The following is a 15,695-nucleotide window of genomic DNA, read 5'->3' as shown; positions in this document are numbered from 1 at the left end:
GAAATGCCTGCCTCTACATCCTGGCAGCCATTTAAATTATTTTTAAAATTGAGGATCTTTTTTGTTCATAGAAATACTGGAAAATTTGTTGGTCATCTCAGAATTCAGTACACAATAGGGGTTGCCTTATCCCTTGTATAGACACCAGAAAGTAGGAGGAGGTAAGAATTTGATGGACCTCCATGCCCACTCATGACCTCCACTGTGTTAAGAACAGAAGTTTTTTCATATTTCTTTTTAAATTCAGTGGTCTCTCTGCAGTTAGGAAAATGGACCCAACAGACAAAAGAACAGCTGGCACAGAGTATAATAAGTTAAAAATTGTCACTGACAAAGTTCTCCCAGTACAGTTACATGAGGGCTACAGGAGGCACTCTGTGAAACCACTTAAAAGGGTGCAAAAGAAAGATTAAAATAATCCTAAATGCACAGAATTGACAGGAAAGTAAACATTTTGTGGGAGGAACATGAGGAACCAGATGGCCAATATTGCCCAAAGCTAAACAAACTCAAGGTCTGAATTCCTGAGATGTACAAACCTCTGTTCTGAAATGAAATTTCTCAGAAGAAAAGCAAAATCTGTGAAAATTCAATGTGTCTTGTTATTCTGCCACACTTAGAACAAACATCCCCTAATTTCCCAAAATTCTCCTTTCCCTTATCTTACCTAAACATATTCAAAAGCATTAAATGAGCAGCTTTTCCATGGAATTAGCCTGCTAAGGAGAAGGAATGTTTATACAGATACTTGACAAAAGGTTCTTGGTCAGTATTTCTGTTCGTTTTGTTATTGTTTCAAATATATATATGTATCAATACAGGGGATTTTTCTTTTGTTGTATTGTGATGCAGCCAGTCCCAAAGGAGAATCTGATAGATGATTAGTGGTTAAAATGTACAGAAAATCAAATGCGCTTCAAGAATGCTTAAATCAAAGAAAAGGCTTGAGATGTATTGATAAAGCCAACATTTAAATTTTCCGTCCGGTATACAGCACCAGTAAAGAAGGTAATAATAAGAAGGTAATAAGATGTTGGCTTCTATCAAGTGGGCTTTAAGTCCAAGTATATTATGCTGTCACTTTAAAAAACACCATTTTGTCTTCATTTGGTATTTATTGTCCATTTTGGTTACTGTATTTTAAGAAAGATCTAGTTAAACAGTAATGAGTGTATCCTAGGGCAACTAAAATGACAAATAGAAGGAAATCATTTACATGGGAGGAAAAGTTGATGAAGTTGGGAGTTAGTGTTGAGAAAAGACCTTTAACAGTAAAATAATTGAAGTAAAGATAAGGGATTATAAAATTAAACTTGATGCTGAACTTGAATAATTATTGTTTAATCTTTGTATTACAGTAGTACCCTAGTTGGGATTGGGGCCTTTGAGTGCTAGATGGTGTACAAACATTTAAGGCACAGTTCCTGCCCTGCAGCGTATACCATCTAAGACAAGTGAATCATGACAGGTAAGGGAAGAGCGAGACAACCAAATGTAGACAATTTTTGTGTGATTAAAAAAAAAAATTATTCAGTGTTCACTATCCACACCTGCCCATCAGTTTAGCCACTACAATATGGTTGATTTCTCCGACAAGTGGGCTTTATGGCAGAAGTGGGTCTCAAGGAGAGGGTAATTTTCCTCTGGTATTAGGTGGACAAACCTGAACTGGAGGGGATAGGCAGCATATTTAAGAGGGCAATTATGAACAGATTAATAGATTTCAAGGCCAGAAGGAACCATTGTGATCATTTAGTCTGACTTCCTGTATAACACAGGCCATAGAACTTGCCCAAAATAATTTCTTAGATGTGTTTTAGAAAATCATTCAATATTGATTTAAAAATCACCAGAGATGGAGAATCCACCACAACTCTTGGTAAATTGTTCCTATGATTAATTGCCCTCACTTAAAAATTTCCACTTTATTTCCCATCTGAATTTGTTTAACTTCATCTTCCAGCCATTGGATACTGTTATACTTTTCTCTGATAGACTGAAGAGCACATTATATAATATTTGTTCCCCATGTAGGTACTCTCTTTGTTAAGCAAAATAGATTGAGCTCCATGAGTCTATCATTATAAGACAGATTTTCTAATCCTTTAATCATCTCATGGCTCTTTTCTGAGCCCTCTCTAATTTATTAACATCTTTCTTGAATTGTGGACACAGAACTGGGCCCAGTATTCCAGCAGCAGTCACACCAGTGCCAAATGCAGAAATAAAATAACCTCTCTGACCCTACTCCAGATGAAGAACTTTTGCAGAGGAAGTGGTGGTGAGTAGATGTAGTTCCCTTTAGTTGTGGTATTGAAGTTAAATAGCTAAAATGTAGTGAAGCAAATATTGGATGAGGCTGTGGGATTTAAAAAATCAGGAGGTTATTATTCAGTTATGTGCAATAATTACTGAGAATAGCTGACTAACCTTTCTGTGGGTTGGGGTCATGAGAAAAATTCTCTCATTACAGATAACCTACACACTATGTTTTCTGGCACAAAAAGTTGTTTTAAAATTTGTTTGTTACATTTAAAAAAAAAATTAGATGGCGTTTGCCAGGGTGTCATCAAATTGTGTACATGACCTGTTCCTATACTTCTATGTAATCATGTCACAGGAGTTCCTGTGATCACAGGAAGCCCAGATGTGATATTCTTTCTCAATGAACTGGTAACCAGGGTATTATACCATAACAGACAGGATGACTCCATTGACCATGAATTTGCATTGACTTCTGTGCTCCACTTGTGGTGGGTTAAAATGACCAGCAGCACCACAAGTCACTATTCTATCTCTCCATGATCCCTCAAGCCCTCTGTATGAAGAACTCCCAGTGAAGTCAATGTGAGTTCCACTGACAAAAGCTTGCAAGCAGAATGTGGTGTGAAGTATGTTGTCTTAAAACAGACCTATCTTTGATGTGGCAATGGAATTTACATTCTGTACCACTGCATAGAAAATTGTTGTATTTGGTCAGCCCAGCAGTATGGAAGTCACAAGTCACATGTTAGGTTAAGGTTACTATTCTTTTCTATTTTCCTAACTATCATATTCCTATACTGCTAAAATGTTCCTTTTCTAATTTATTTTATAGGTGACTTTGGAGCAGACCTCCAAGTTGTTGTTTTTTTAAGATGAAATACAGATTCTATGCACCTGGTGCTTCTCTTCTACAAATGTGTTTGAGTAGAATGACTCATCCCGACTTGTATTTACTAGGGGACAGATTAGTACATCACCTCTTTGCTCTCCTCTCCATCTTTTCTCCCCTTTCTTTTGTTAATTTGTTATTCTAGTCCTTGCGTCTTAATAAGAATAAGGTAGTTTCAGATGCAACATAGAGAGAGTGGGAGAACAAGCCATGGCTGCGGAGTCCCCATATCCTCACCAATAGCATGTGTGCTTGGATAATTTTCTACTCTTTTTCCTGAATAAAGACCACCAATAGAGTGTGAAAACTCCTTTCTCAGGTACATGTGACTTCCAGTGTACGCAATGATGCTTCCCTGATGCTGGGAAAAGCTAAGACCTGGTCAATTTGTACTACAGTCAGGATGCAGAGCACCTTCAAGGAGCAGGCTTTTAATTAGCACATAAGGGTTCTGATTCTGATAGCTAGATTATTGTAGTTGCTTGATATCTGTTTCCTTTCAATTATGTGACTTTTTTTCCTACCAAGGGTATAAGTAAAAAGGAAGATGACCTTCAGCTGTTCCTGATTTATACGGCAGTGCTCCTCATTCTGGACCAAGATTGAATTTGGTTCCACATAAGTCTGCTGTTTTACCACAGCTCATTGCTAAAAATTGAGAGCAGATATTCTGCATTATGAACCTAAAAGTGTTTTTTAAACTTTTCTTTAAAAATTTAAAGTGAATTGTGTAGACACAAGGGTCTAAGGGTAAGATGAACCCAGTATATAAATATGGGAAATCTACTTTCTGTAAGCATCATTGTCCCCGGAGGCTGTTTGAACATATGAGTCTCATTCAAATCAACTGAAGTTTTTTTATTAACTCTAGTGAGGCCAGAATTTCACAGAATTGACTTGAATGGTGCAGGATCTAGCCCTTAATGTAGTCATGACCATTTTCAAGTTAGCCACAATAGTTCTTAAAAGGAAAAGAATTTTGCACGGGGGTTTTAATTGTTTAATCATAAATTACCATCCTTAAGATGAAATGAGTCTTTCTTTCTTTCTGTTCTAAGCATTACAAATGATATAGATGATATAGATATATTTGATGTAAAATATTAACAAGATCACAAAAACCTTATAGCTTTATATGCATAGCTATAGAACACAATACATTTATTTTCCCAGTGTGTAAAGTCAGCCTTGAAATTAAAATCTTTAACTGATTGGAGACAACCCCTGCATTATACAAAGTCCTCAAGATGTTTTCCTAGCTCTAAACCTTTGATTTATTTGTTTTTTGTTTTACTGCTTTGTTAATTAAAAAAGGAGAAAAATTCCTTCCTGATTTTGGTATAGGACAGGCACTGTAGAATCAATAAAATAATTACTTCCTCAGCAAAACAGTGTGTATATAACATTAATGTGTTACCATCACCTGGAGGGAGACAGTTACAGTACAAGCAAAACCTCACCAGTTTTATTTATAATTCCTTTTTACTCATTGCACAATATTTTTTCTGCATTTTATTAGACCTTTAATTTTGTAAAGTATATTATTGAGGCATTTTCCAGTGACTGTTTTTATGCCATGGTCAACTGGGGAAAGCTTGCCAACATTGCAGTGATTATTTTTAAATATAAATGAATGTGAAGGAAATGCAGCCTGGGCCTAAGGGATAAGTTAGAAATACAGAGTTACTTATGATATTTCTCTCTCCCTGGACTTGAGAAAACAAAGACTTTCACTGCTTCAGGTTACTGCACTGAAACAACTAATGAAGGGTTATATAGGACTGTCAGTTTGTCATACTGGGTAGGTGATAGAATGTGCAATGAGCCCAGCAACCCGAGTTGTATGAGGTTAAAAAGTTGCCCAGGAATGACTTGTAGTTCATTGTCACTGGTGTTGAGTGTTATTGTTAGCCAGTTAATGTTTTTTCCAGGATTTAGTCTATAACAGTGGTCCTCCAAATAAAAGCAAGGTTACCCAATGAAAGGTTTCTTTCAGACTGCTTCCTTTCTCTCAAAACACATTGAAGCTGACTCTCCTTTCAAATATGTTGGATTAACTCCTCTGTTTCAATGGAATTATTCTTGATTTACATGAGTGTAAATGAGAGAACAATAAAGCACTGTGCATTCAGAATTGAAGAAATTCAAGCTAGTAATTCAAGAGCAACAAAAAACCTGGAAAGATTTAAAAGGTTTAAAGATTCTTATTCCGCATCCTCAGTGGAGGACTTTTGCCCACTGAGGCAAAATATACATCCTCAACAGAAGCCTTCCTTCTTTTCTCAAAGCTGTATATCAGAAACCGCTCGGCTGCAGGGTTTCCCTTTGGAGTCCTTCATCCCTGCTTACTCAAGCACAAGAATGCTTGAATGACAGATGGTGCCTCTAACAGATTGGAGAGCAAAGAGATCTGGCCCAGGTTTTTCCACCTGGCAGTAAGGAATGCTAACCAGCAAGATAATGGGTCATTATTTATCCAGCTATTTTGATATTTTTCCTTCTCACCTAACCAGAAATTTCTGACTCCCTTACATTTTGTCCTTTGCTTTTTCCTTTGTCCCAGCTCCCTAACCTATGTTTCAGACCGACGGAAGCCCTCAAGACTGGAAGGTTCTCAAAGTTTTCTTTTTTATTTCGGCTTTTAAGACAGCTATCTACATTATAGAAGCTACAAGAGCCTATATGTAAGGCATACACAGAAGATGTAATCTTTTTGGTCAACCCTCCACTGTGTTCCCCAGAGATGGGATGGATATTGTGTTATTAGAGCCTTGGTTTTGCACAGTCATCTGAGTCTCTGCTTTGTGTTACAGCCATTTGCTGTATGTTTGTACTGACTGAAATAATAAAGAATTATGTGTTTTAAAAGGACAGAATCTGCATATTGAAGTATGTCACATATACATTCCTCTGACTTTTCCTTCTACTAGTTCTTTTCTATGATGTGATTAAATAGATCAAGAAGATACCCCATCCTTTGCCCAACTGGGACACCACACTTAGTACTAAAGCTAAGTCCTTCCAAAAGCTGTCTTGACTTTGGACCCCACACAACTCACCTCTCCTGTACTGCAATATTGAACAGCTAAGTAGTAAGACCCTTAGTATCAATCAATTGTTGCTCCATCCAATACTAACTAATTTTCCACTTTGAAAGACTGGTGAATACACCAATTTTCAGAGCACTTGTTTAATTGAAAGAGAAGGAACCTCTGAAATTACTATATTTAATTATATGTAGTGTTGTTGTAACTGTGTCAATCCCAGGATATTAGAGACACAAGACAGGTGAGGTAATATCTTTTAGTGGTCCAATAAAATATATTAACTCACCCACTTTGTCTGTCTAATATTTTAATTAGAGCTTAATTTGGCCAAGATGGAAAAAAAAAAGACTTACCCTTTCATAACCTTTATTTGAGATATGTTGCATATGTCCATTACATGCATCTTGCACACCAATGCTGGAGAGTTTTCCCAAGTGATGCCATTAGAGGTGCTCTGCTCACTGTAATTCCTCATGCTTGGGGAAGAGGGTATAAAGGGCAGAGCTGCCCCACCCTTCCTTCACTTCCTTTGCACAAAAATAACGATGATAGACTCTCCTTCACTGGGGAAGGAGGGTGGGTCATGTTTAGAACGTATGCAAAACATCTAGAAGAACAGTTACAAAAGGTTGGGTAACCATTTTTTCTTCATGTGCTCACATATGCACTTGAAGGTGACCTCCAAGCTGTTATCAAAAGTGGTTGGACTTGGCGTCTCATTGGAAGACATCCCCACATTTGTGCCTTCCCTTGATGCAGTGGTAAGTGCATAATATCTAGTAAACATGTAGCTTGAGGCCGACACTGCTGCTCTGTGGATGTCCACATTAGGTAAATATACATGAATGCTGCTGAGGCTGAATGCACTCTGGTTGAGTGTGCTTTCAGCTTCCTAGGTGGCGCTCTGCCCCTCGTAGTGTAACACATAGCAATACAGATGGTAATCCATTTTGAGAGTCGTGCTGTAATTGAGTGACATCTCAAGCGTTCTTCATAGGAACCAAAGAGCTGGGAAGGAACCTGAAAGGGCTTTATCCATCCGGGTAAAAAGCCAAAGCTCAACACACATGCAGCATGTGCAGCTTTTGTTCATTCTTATGAGTATGTGGCTTTGGGAAGAAAACTGGCAAGTAGATAAAATGATTCAAATGGAAATCAGATGCTACCTTTAACAGAAACCTAAGATGGACCTTTGTCTTTGTAGAACATGGTGTATGGAGGATCAGTTACAAGGGCATTCATCCAATCTCTTAGCCAAGGTGATGGCTACTAAAAAGGCCACCTTTGTTGACAGGATAGAAAGCATAAGAGCAGACAAAACTAAATTCAAGTCCAAAGAGGTGCTAGTAGCATGCAATAAGATGGCAGGTCTAGAGTTAACACTGAGGAGATCAATGAATGCGGTAATGAGCCTAAGATCAATGGGACCACTGCAGACTGTATCAGAGCTGAAAAGCACAGTACCTGCAGTGGTACTGGAAAAGGGTCTTCACCCTGAATCAACAATGAGGGTGGCACCAAAAGCATAATAGGCCTCTTGCCACTACAAAGGCCTCCAGTGATGTTGGCACTTTGGATAACTGCCAAGGCTGACTTTTTATTATGTTTCTGAGGCTGGGATTGCTCTGATGTCTTAATTCTTGAAGAAGATGGTCCTGGTGATGAGGATCTCCTGCTGCTTCAGTCTGCTGGGAAACTGGGGAGATCCTCCATAAAAAAGTTATGGATGAGCTCCCTCTTGACAACCAATAGGGTTTGGATACCTGGCAGAGAGCAGCTTCCATAAGAACTTATCTGAGGTGCTCCTCTCATCTTTTTCATTCTGGTCTTGAAGCCCCAGCAGATTGAGTCTGTGGCTCTCACCTAAGCATCTTAGACAGTGTGTGAATAAAGATCAATGAGAGGCATTGGCTTTCAATAACTAGAACAGGGCTTGAAACTTGGGGACTTTGGCAGAGGCTCTCCCGGTACTGGGTGAGGCCCAGAGGACAGACTGATTAAAAGTATAAAAAATAAAGTTTTATTAAAAATAAGTGGGGGGGGAAGAAAAAGAAAAAACATTCAAGGGATGAAAAACAGTACCACTAGGCAAAAAGTGAGCTAATGTACCTACAACATTGTTCTGTGGTTATAGAACGCTCCAACTACTGACCACGGATGAGAAGGAACTGAAGGAGGGGAGGTGTGGTTCTGCCTTTATACCCTCCTCCCAAAGCATAAAGCGCTGCTGATGGGTGAGGCCATTCCAACAAGTACATTAGGGAAATCTCTCTGGTTTCAGTGCATAAGACAGTCAAACACCTGCAATATAGTAGACATATGCAAGCACTTGAAAAAGAACCACCAAGTTTCAATTAGGTAAACCAAAAATGATAATTAAGAATATAATTAAGTATGCAACTGAGCTGTGTCTTTATCTCCTGAGTCTTATGTAAATTTTAATTACTGTTTTGTGACTCTTCCATGTATAGGTAAATGCTGATAATGTGACCGTTAACTTATATGCTTTGTCCCTCTGATAGGTGGAATTCCTCTAGGTGTGTGTGTTCCGGGGCCAATGAGAGAGCCTGGCAGCATGACTGAGTTTCAGCTAAATTACTAAGCAGGGCGGTGCATAGTACAGAGATGGTACAGACACACAGGTTATGGCCTCTAGAGCAGGGGTTCTCAAAATGCGGGTTATGACCCCTCAGGGGGTCGCAAGATTCTTATGGGTGGGTTGAGAGCTATCAGCCCCTGTGCATGCCGGTAAGTGTGGCATGGCATGGGAGGGGTGATCACTTTTGTGTGTGGGGGTCATCACAGCCTGAAATATTTTCAAAGGGGGTCCTAGCAAAAAAAGTTTGAGAACCCCTGCTTTAGAGGGTCTTGGAAGATCATAGATTGGAAGGCCAATCTTGTTTCTTTTGTGCAGGTAAAAATTGGGGAAAAATGACACCTGATGGAAGAATGTTTAGTAAACTCCATGATAGGAACCAATTCTGCAAAATAGGTGTTTTTTACATTTGGGATAAGTTGGACCATGAAACTTAATTATCTGGGCTAACTATTGTCTGTATTCTGCTCTTGTAAGAGCTGAAATCATATTGATATTGCACTTATTGACTGCTGCCCTGATGCCAATCTTGCCTACACTTCTCTGTTTTCTATTTCTCTGCACAAATTTACAATTAAAATAAATTGACTAGATTCATCAAGACAATAAAATAAGGTAGGGACATATCTTGTGTGAGGTAGAAGGCTGAGATGGATTAAACAACAGGTTTCCTTCAGGGCCAATACTGTGATTCTATAACAGAGAGAAATGTAACACACAAAACAACAGTGTAATGGGAAGCAAAAAATAATAAAAATGCCAAACCTCTATGTGAGGCAAGAGTGTTGTGTAAAACAACTTTATAGCAGCAACATCACTAATAAAATATTGTAATCTTTAGAAAATACAATTGAAAATATAGTTGCAGTAAAATAATTGTATTTGATTGATTTTTTTAGACTCACTTATTACTTGATCTGTGGGTGTTTTGTCACTCGTCATAGGAGATGGACTTCTATAGAGAAATCTCCTGGTGGGAACAAATTGTTCAAGCCTCAGAGACCCGTTAAAACTTTTCAGTTGCTTAGTTACTTCAGCCTTTCAAATGCTTTCTATGTGACTTGCTGACTTCTTCCTTTTGGATTTCTTGTTAACTCTCAAAGCAACATTTTAAAAAATGGAAAAAATGTTCTTTTTTGAACATTGTTTGTTTCATGCCTTTGTGATGTATAGAAATCTTTTCGGTACCCTTTTTTCGGTATCCTTATTAAACTTACGTATTTTATTAATAGTTACCAGGAGGCCTGGTTGGTATTCTTGTTTCTGCCACTGAACTGTTGTGTCTTTGGTCAAGGCACATGTCCAAATTTGATACAATGAAGAATCAAGAAAACAAATGCAATTACGCTAATTACAAAATAGAAAATTAATCTTTATAAATTAGAACCTGTCCCTACTGTATTTGCGAGAGTACTTGGTAAATAAAATCATGGAAAAATAAGCATTTATGTAATAAGCTATACATAAAACTTAATGCAGACAGCTAGAATACTTGTAATATATAATCCAATCATCAACAGGAGTCTTAATCAGCCTTGATCAAAATTTAGATCAGCAAAACAAAATAGAAAAGCACAGGTGATGGAAGTAGGTGACCTATAATAATACTTAGTTTTTACTTGTATAAAGTAAGTCATGTGATCTCAAAGAGGTTTACAATGGATTATGCTTCTCAACCTTCCCCCCCGGCCCTCCTGGTGATGTGAAGAAATGTTACTATCACCATTTTACAGCTGAGGAAACTGAAGCACAGAGAAGTTTGCATGATTTGCTCAAGGTCAGACAACAATTCATTGAGGGAACCATGAATACAACTCAGGTCTCTGGATTCCCAGTCATATACTTTTACCAGTAGAGCACACCCCTCTCTGTAGGACTTAATATGGTTATTTTCCAGCCATAACAAGGCTATAGAGAGCTTTGATTTTTTTATTGTTGTCAAAACCAAGTGATTTCTCTTAGGAGGAGAAAGCAAAATAAAAAGCTAGCACTAAAGGCAGAAAGAGTTGGCAGATGTGGTGCAAGAAACAGATGGAGCTGCTTTTATTGAGGCATTCCTTTTTACTTCCTTGTGCCACAAATCTACAGGGTTTAAGCCAGTTATTGCTTTTGGAAAGGGGTCCTTAAGTCTGAAAAGGGTTTAGCTAGGGTTTTTGTGGGGGAAAAAAAAGATGTTTGATTCTGTGGATGGGATTGCTATGGTCATTTGAACACTGTCTAGGTACTGCTTTGCAAATACACAAGATAATATTGGTCATCTAGGTGGCATGCACATTTAGCTTTCCATGTACAGATCTAGGGCTATGGCTACACTGACGGCGGCAAAGTCGCTGCTGTCAGATCGATTTCTCTGGATCGACTGAGCGGTCAGTGAAGACCCACTCAGTCGATCCAGAAATCAACGTACTAAGACCACCTTCACAAGTGGCATAGCGCTGCGTCGACGGAAACGCGGTTCCCGTCGGCGCAATGCAGTGAAGACAGCGCACAGAAGAGGAGCAGAGAAGTTGATCGGAGTTACTCAGATTTTTTGCATAGCTTGCGTAACTCCTGTTGACTGCCACTGAATCTCGGAGGTAAGGGTAGACAGGGTCTAGGAAAATTGCAGAACACCATTCCAACTCATTTTTTCCATCAGAGCTTTATGGTTGTGAGATTTACCTGTGTGAAATATTTACATACATCTCTCTCTTTTCCTTTCCCAAACAATACCTGTAATATTTTTCTCTTATCAGTATTGCTTTCAACTCCTCTGATTCCTCCTCCTAGCCATTCCTGGATTGTCCTTCTCAAAGTAATGCTGTATCTTGAAGTGTACAGAACACATGGAAAGTTGCTGGGCTCAGTAGTTACACAGCTCTAAGTGTATTAAAGCACTTGAAGGGGCATGTTTGAAATGCCAAATTTGTTTATGGTCCAGCTCTGCTGAATGCTGATTCTGTTATCATTCTGAAAATATTATTTTGCTGAGTCTATACAAGGTGAAGTTATTTTAAATACAGAATTCTGGATTCAAGATCCTTTTAGGCTGGCAAGCTCAGGAGATTTATGACTGCCTTAAAAAAGAATGGTGAATCTCTCTACCCTGAATCTCTTAATCTAAGATGAAGTGTCTGCCATTCAGGAGACATTTCAGTCACATCCGGCCATCTTGGGAGCAGTTATTCTTGCAAATAGAAACCACAGGTTATTTCCTCTTTAAAACAGCATATTACCTGAAATCTTCTATTTCCAGAAAGGAAAAGAAATGTAAATCTAGTATATTCTTTTTGGCCATTTTTACTTTTATCATAAGCACTTAGGCCTGATCAATGCCCTCTGAAGTCATTGGAAAGACTCCCACTGACTTCAGTGGCATTGGATTTTGTCAGCTAACATTAGTGTATTCTGCATGACATCCTTATATAAAGAGCCGGGAACAACAGCTCTGTCCTTAAAATATGATTCCCTCCAGCACACAAAATTATTCCATTTTTAATTTGAAGATATCGTTCTGCTCTCACTGGTACTTGACTTTTGTCTTCTGGTCACCCTGTTAGTATTGCTCACTGATGCATCACACAGGAGTGTCAGTGGCTGTACTGACTGGTGGCACTTCAGGAGAGGGGCATCCCTTATCGTTTGTTTCAGAGTGTCAAATGCTTCCTGTTGGGGACCTGCCCAGTTCCACTCAATATTCTGCCTTGTGAGCTGACACATGGATTCCACTACTGCAGTCAGGGGTGGACAGAATTTAGAGTATTTGTCATTCCTGTAAAGGGCTGTACCCCTTTCACATCCACACGAGCTGGCATATCCCTGATTTTCTTGATTTTGTAGGGATCTCCTTTCGGTCCCACTTCTATGAACAGATGTCCAAAGCATATCACCTCAGATGCTGTTTGTCACATTTTTTCTGGACTGAGTTTTATGTTCTTGTTCCTGGATCACTATAGAAAAACTTGTAATGTTCTGTCATGATCTGCTCAGCTTCTTTATCACTATTCCCTTCACCTACAGTGAGGATATCCTATGCAATTATTTTCACCTAGGGAAGTCTTTTGTGCTTGTGTGAGTCTCCTCAGGAACACTTCTGATGCTGGGCACATGCCTATCAGCATGCACAGCTTTCTGTAGTGACAAAATGATATTGCAAAAGTTGTAAGCTTGATCAACCCTTCATCCAGACTTATAAATCAAACCCATTCCTCACATCACAGACCATGAAAATTCTGGCTTTGGAAAGTTCTGGTAAGACGTAATCAATTGTGGGCAGTGGTGTTGAGTGTCTGTAGATGTCAAACTTGTCTGATGGCTTCTTTAGCACCACCATCCTCTTTACTCACGCTATACTGGCCTCTACAGGTGTTATGATACCCCTACTCTGCAGACTTTTGAGTTCCTTGCATGCTAAATTATGTAGTGCCACTGGAATTTTCCTTTGTGCTAAGCACACAGGTTTCACTGTGAGTCTACTTCCAATTGCAGCTTTCCTTCAAGGCATCCGTTGCATTTGAAAACACCCTGTATGCTATGTGGTACATTAGCAAACAAAGGATCCAGAAAAGTATATCCACTTTTTATTTATAAAACAGTTTGCTCTCTGATCTGTGAAAACGTCAATTCTGAATGGCATGAAATGGAAATCTGAGGAATGTAGGCTCATAATCCACAATGAGAGTGATGCAGGTGAAACCTTTTTCATATAAGGAAATTTGTCATAGGCTTGAGGCCATAGACATTGTTAAAAAAGAGAGAAATATTTGCTTACAAATAGGCCACGTAGGAGGGTATTGAGAAGCCAATTGAGCTAAAGAAAAGCTATAGAAAAGTTCCAAGGGATGACTTGGAGAAGCAGGGTATTATTGTTAAATAGTTTAGTGCCAAAACTATTTTTAGCACACAAATTACTTTTTGATTTCATGCCTTTCACACACAGACTGGAACCAGAAACACTCATTTATCAAACACATCTGTAGAAAGGGCCAAAAAGCTGTAGTGTAGTGTGGAAAACTGTAGATTTGGCAATTCTGCGTAGTGAAGTTATTTTTCCATAGTTATAATTATATTTAACGTAACATACTATAATTTATATAAATATGCTATAGCTTTATCCTGTGTGATCTCCCATGATATCCAAGGCACTAGGCATTCACTAACTAGTAAATCTATTTGAGATCCATCATGAGATTTAATATAGCATATTTTCCATGGTGTGCTTTCATATCATCTGTACAAGGAATGATGATGGAAACATAACACACAGTCTTCTATATCTTTGATCTTTCTATACATAGTCAACTTCTCAATTTTCTGACATTTTTCTAAAGCTACTGAGATTAGAGAAGTTATTGCTTGGTAGTGGTTAGGAAATAGAGTATATAGCAGGCTCATAAAGTAGGAGTCTTGTGGTTAAGGCATACCTGGGAACCATGTGTTCTTGGACTGAACCTCACTAATGGGGACAAATGTGGAGTAATGTGTACCCTCATATCCAATATGATTTCCAGTTCAGTTCCCAGTGCTGCCACAGACCTACTGGGTGACCTTGGACAAGACACTATATATCTCTCTCTGTACCTTACTTCCCAATCTGTAAAATGTAATATCTGCTTCACTGGGGTCTGTTAGTGATTGGAGCCATATATGTAGAAGTATATAGCGTAGAAGCATAACAGCAAATATGTTTTTAAATGTTTTTTAAAAACAAGTGGTAGGGTAAACATTTTAGTTTTAATTTTTTCTCACCTTTTTTTTGGTATATGGATGGTAAAGGGAGTTTAGGTGAGTAAGTTATGGTCTCCAGCAATATACCCTGAAAATTTCATTGATCAGTTTTACAGTACCTCTCTTTTTATACCAACCTATTTAATGAAACATAATGAATTCTGGTGAATTTTATAATAGCCACAAGTTAAGGTGGAGAAATGATGAGTCACAGATGAAGGCGTGACCGATGACGAGTGAGGAGAGTCCATAATGGAGACCACTCTGGGGGCCCCAGCAGGACTCAAATTGGCTGATGATCCAGTGATTTGGGGTGTCAGATGCCCCAAATAAAGTTATTTTATATACAGCAAGGGTCAGCCATTACAATAAAACCACCTCACTGAGATTTTATTTTGTTTTCCTTCCCTCCAGCTCAGTTTTAGTTACAAACTGTAAAGAGACAAAAAGATCTGGGAACTAGAATTTCCTTTTTGTGGGAAATTCTGACATTTAAAAAAGAATAGTTCTGATTTGGAACAAAAGGCAGAAGTTTAGAAAAATTCCAAAAATTGATTCAGGACCATCAAAATGTTTTGTTTTTTTAGTGTTGTTTTATTTTCATTAGATGTCTATATATTTTTTAAATATATAACATATGGTCTATTATACACTGATGATATTTTAGTGTAATATAAAAGTTGAAACAACATTGTCGAAACAAAATGTTTTAACTTTTTTCTATTGAAAAAATTTACTAAAATAAACATGTTTAATTGGAGATGCATTTTAAAAAACATTTCTGTTGAAAATGTTTCAACCAGCTCTATTTCCTGGCATTTTGTTTCAGACAACTAATTTTTTTTCCTTCCCCAGGAATTCAGTTAGCTATGACATGCAGAAGTGCTGTTAACTTCTATTACAAAGAGTTCAATCTAATGTCTGTGGGTAAGTGTCATCAACAGTTGAAGCAGGTACTTTGTTGTGACTGTGAGGTATCATTTGTGAGCTACACGTTATTTTATTGCTGCCTGAGATCTACTCTCCTATAACTTAAGAGGCTATGTGAGAATTATATAGAAAGGACAGCAGTTTCTTAAGCCCTACATCCTTCCCACTGCCAGGCATTTCTTATTCTCTCTCCACTTGATTCATCTACTGCCCCCACTATGTTTATCTTATTCTTACTTTAAACTTGATTTATTAAGTTATG

The 15,695-nt window shown here is 38.2% G+C and overlaps 1 long non-coding RNA gene across 1 annotated transcript; it reads left to right on the top strand.

Moving 5' to 3' along the window:
• The first annotated feature begins 1,302 nt into the window (after positions 1-1,302).
• LOC137166331 (uncharacterized) lies at positions 1,303-6,018 on the top strand. The gene is made up of 3 exons (XR_010923653.1): positions 1,303-1,468; positions 2,176-2,281; positions 5,718-6,018. It is a non-coding gene; the product is annotated as an uncharacterized lncRNA (long non-coding RNA).
• Positions 6,019-15,695: the final 9,677 nt, after the last annotated feature.

This window comes from Emydura macquarii, unplaced genomic scaffold (assembly GCF_026122565.2).
Source record: "Emydura macquarii macquarii isolate MOO-44397 ecotype Brisbane River unplaced genomic scaffold, CSIRO-AGI_Emac_v2 contig_2834, whole genome shotgun sequence".
NCBI lineage: Eukaryota > Metazoa > Chordata > Testudines > Chelidae > Emydura > Emydura macquarii.
This window is presented reverse-complemented; position numbering and strand designations above follow the sequence as displayed.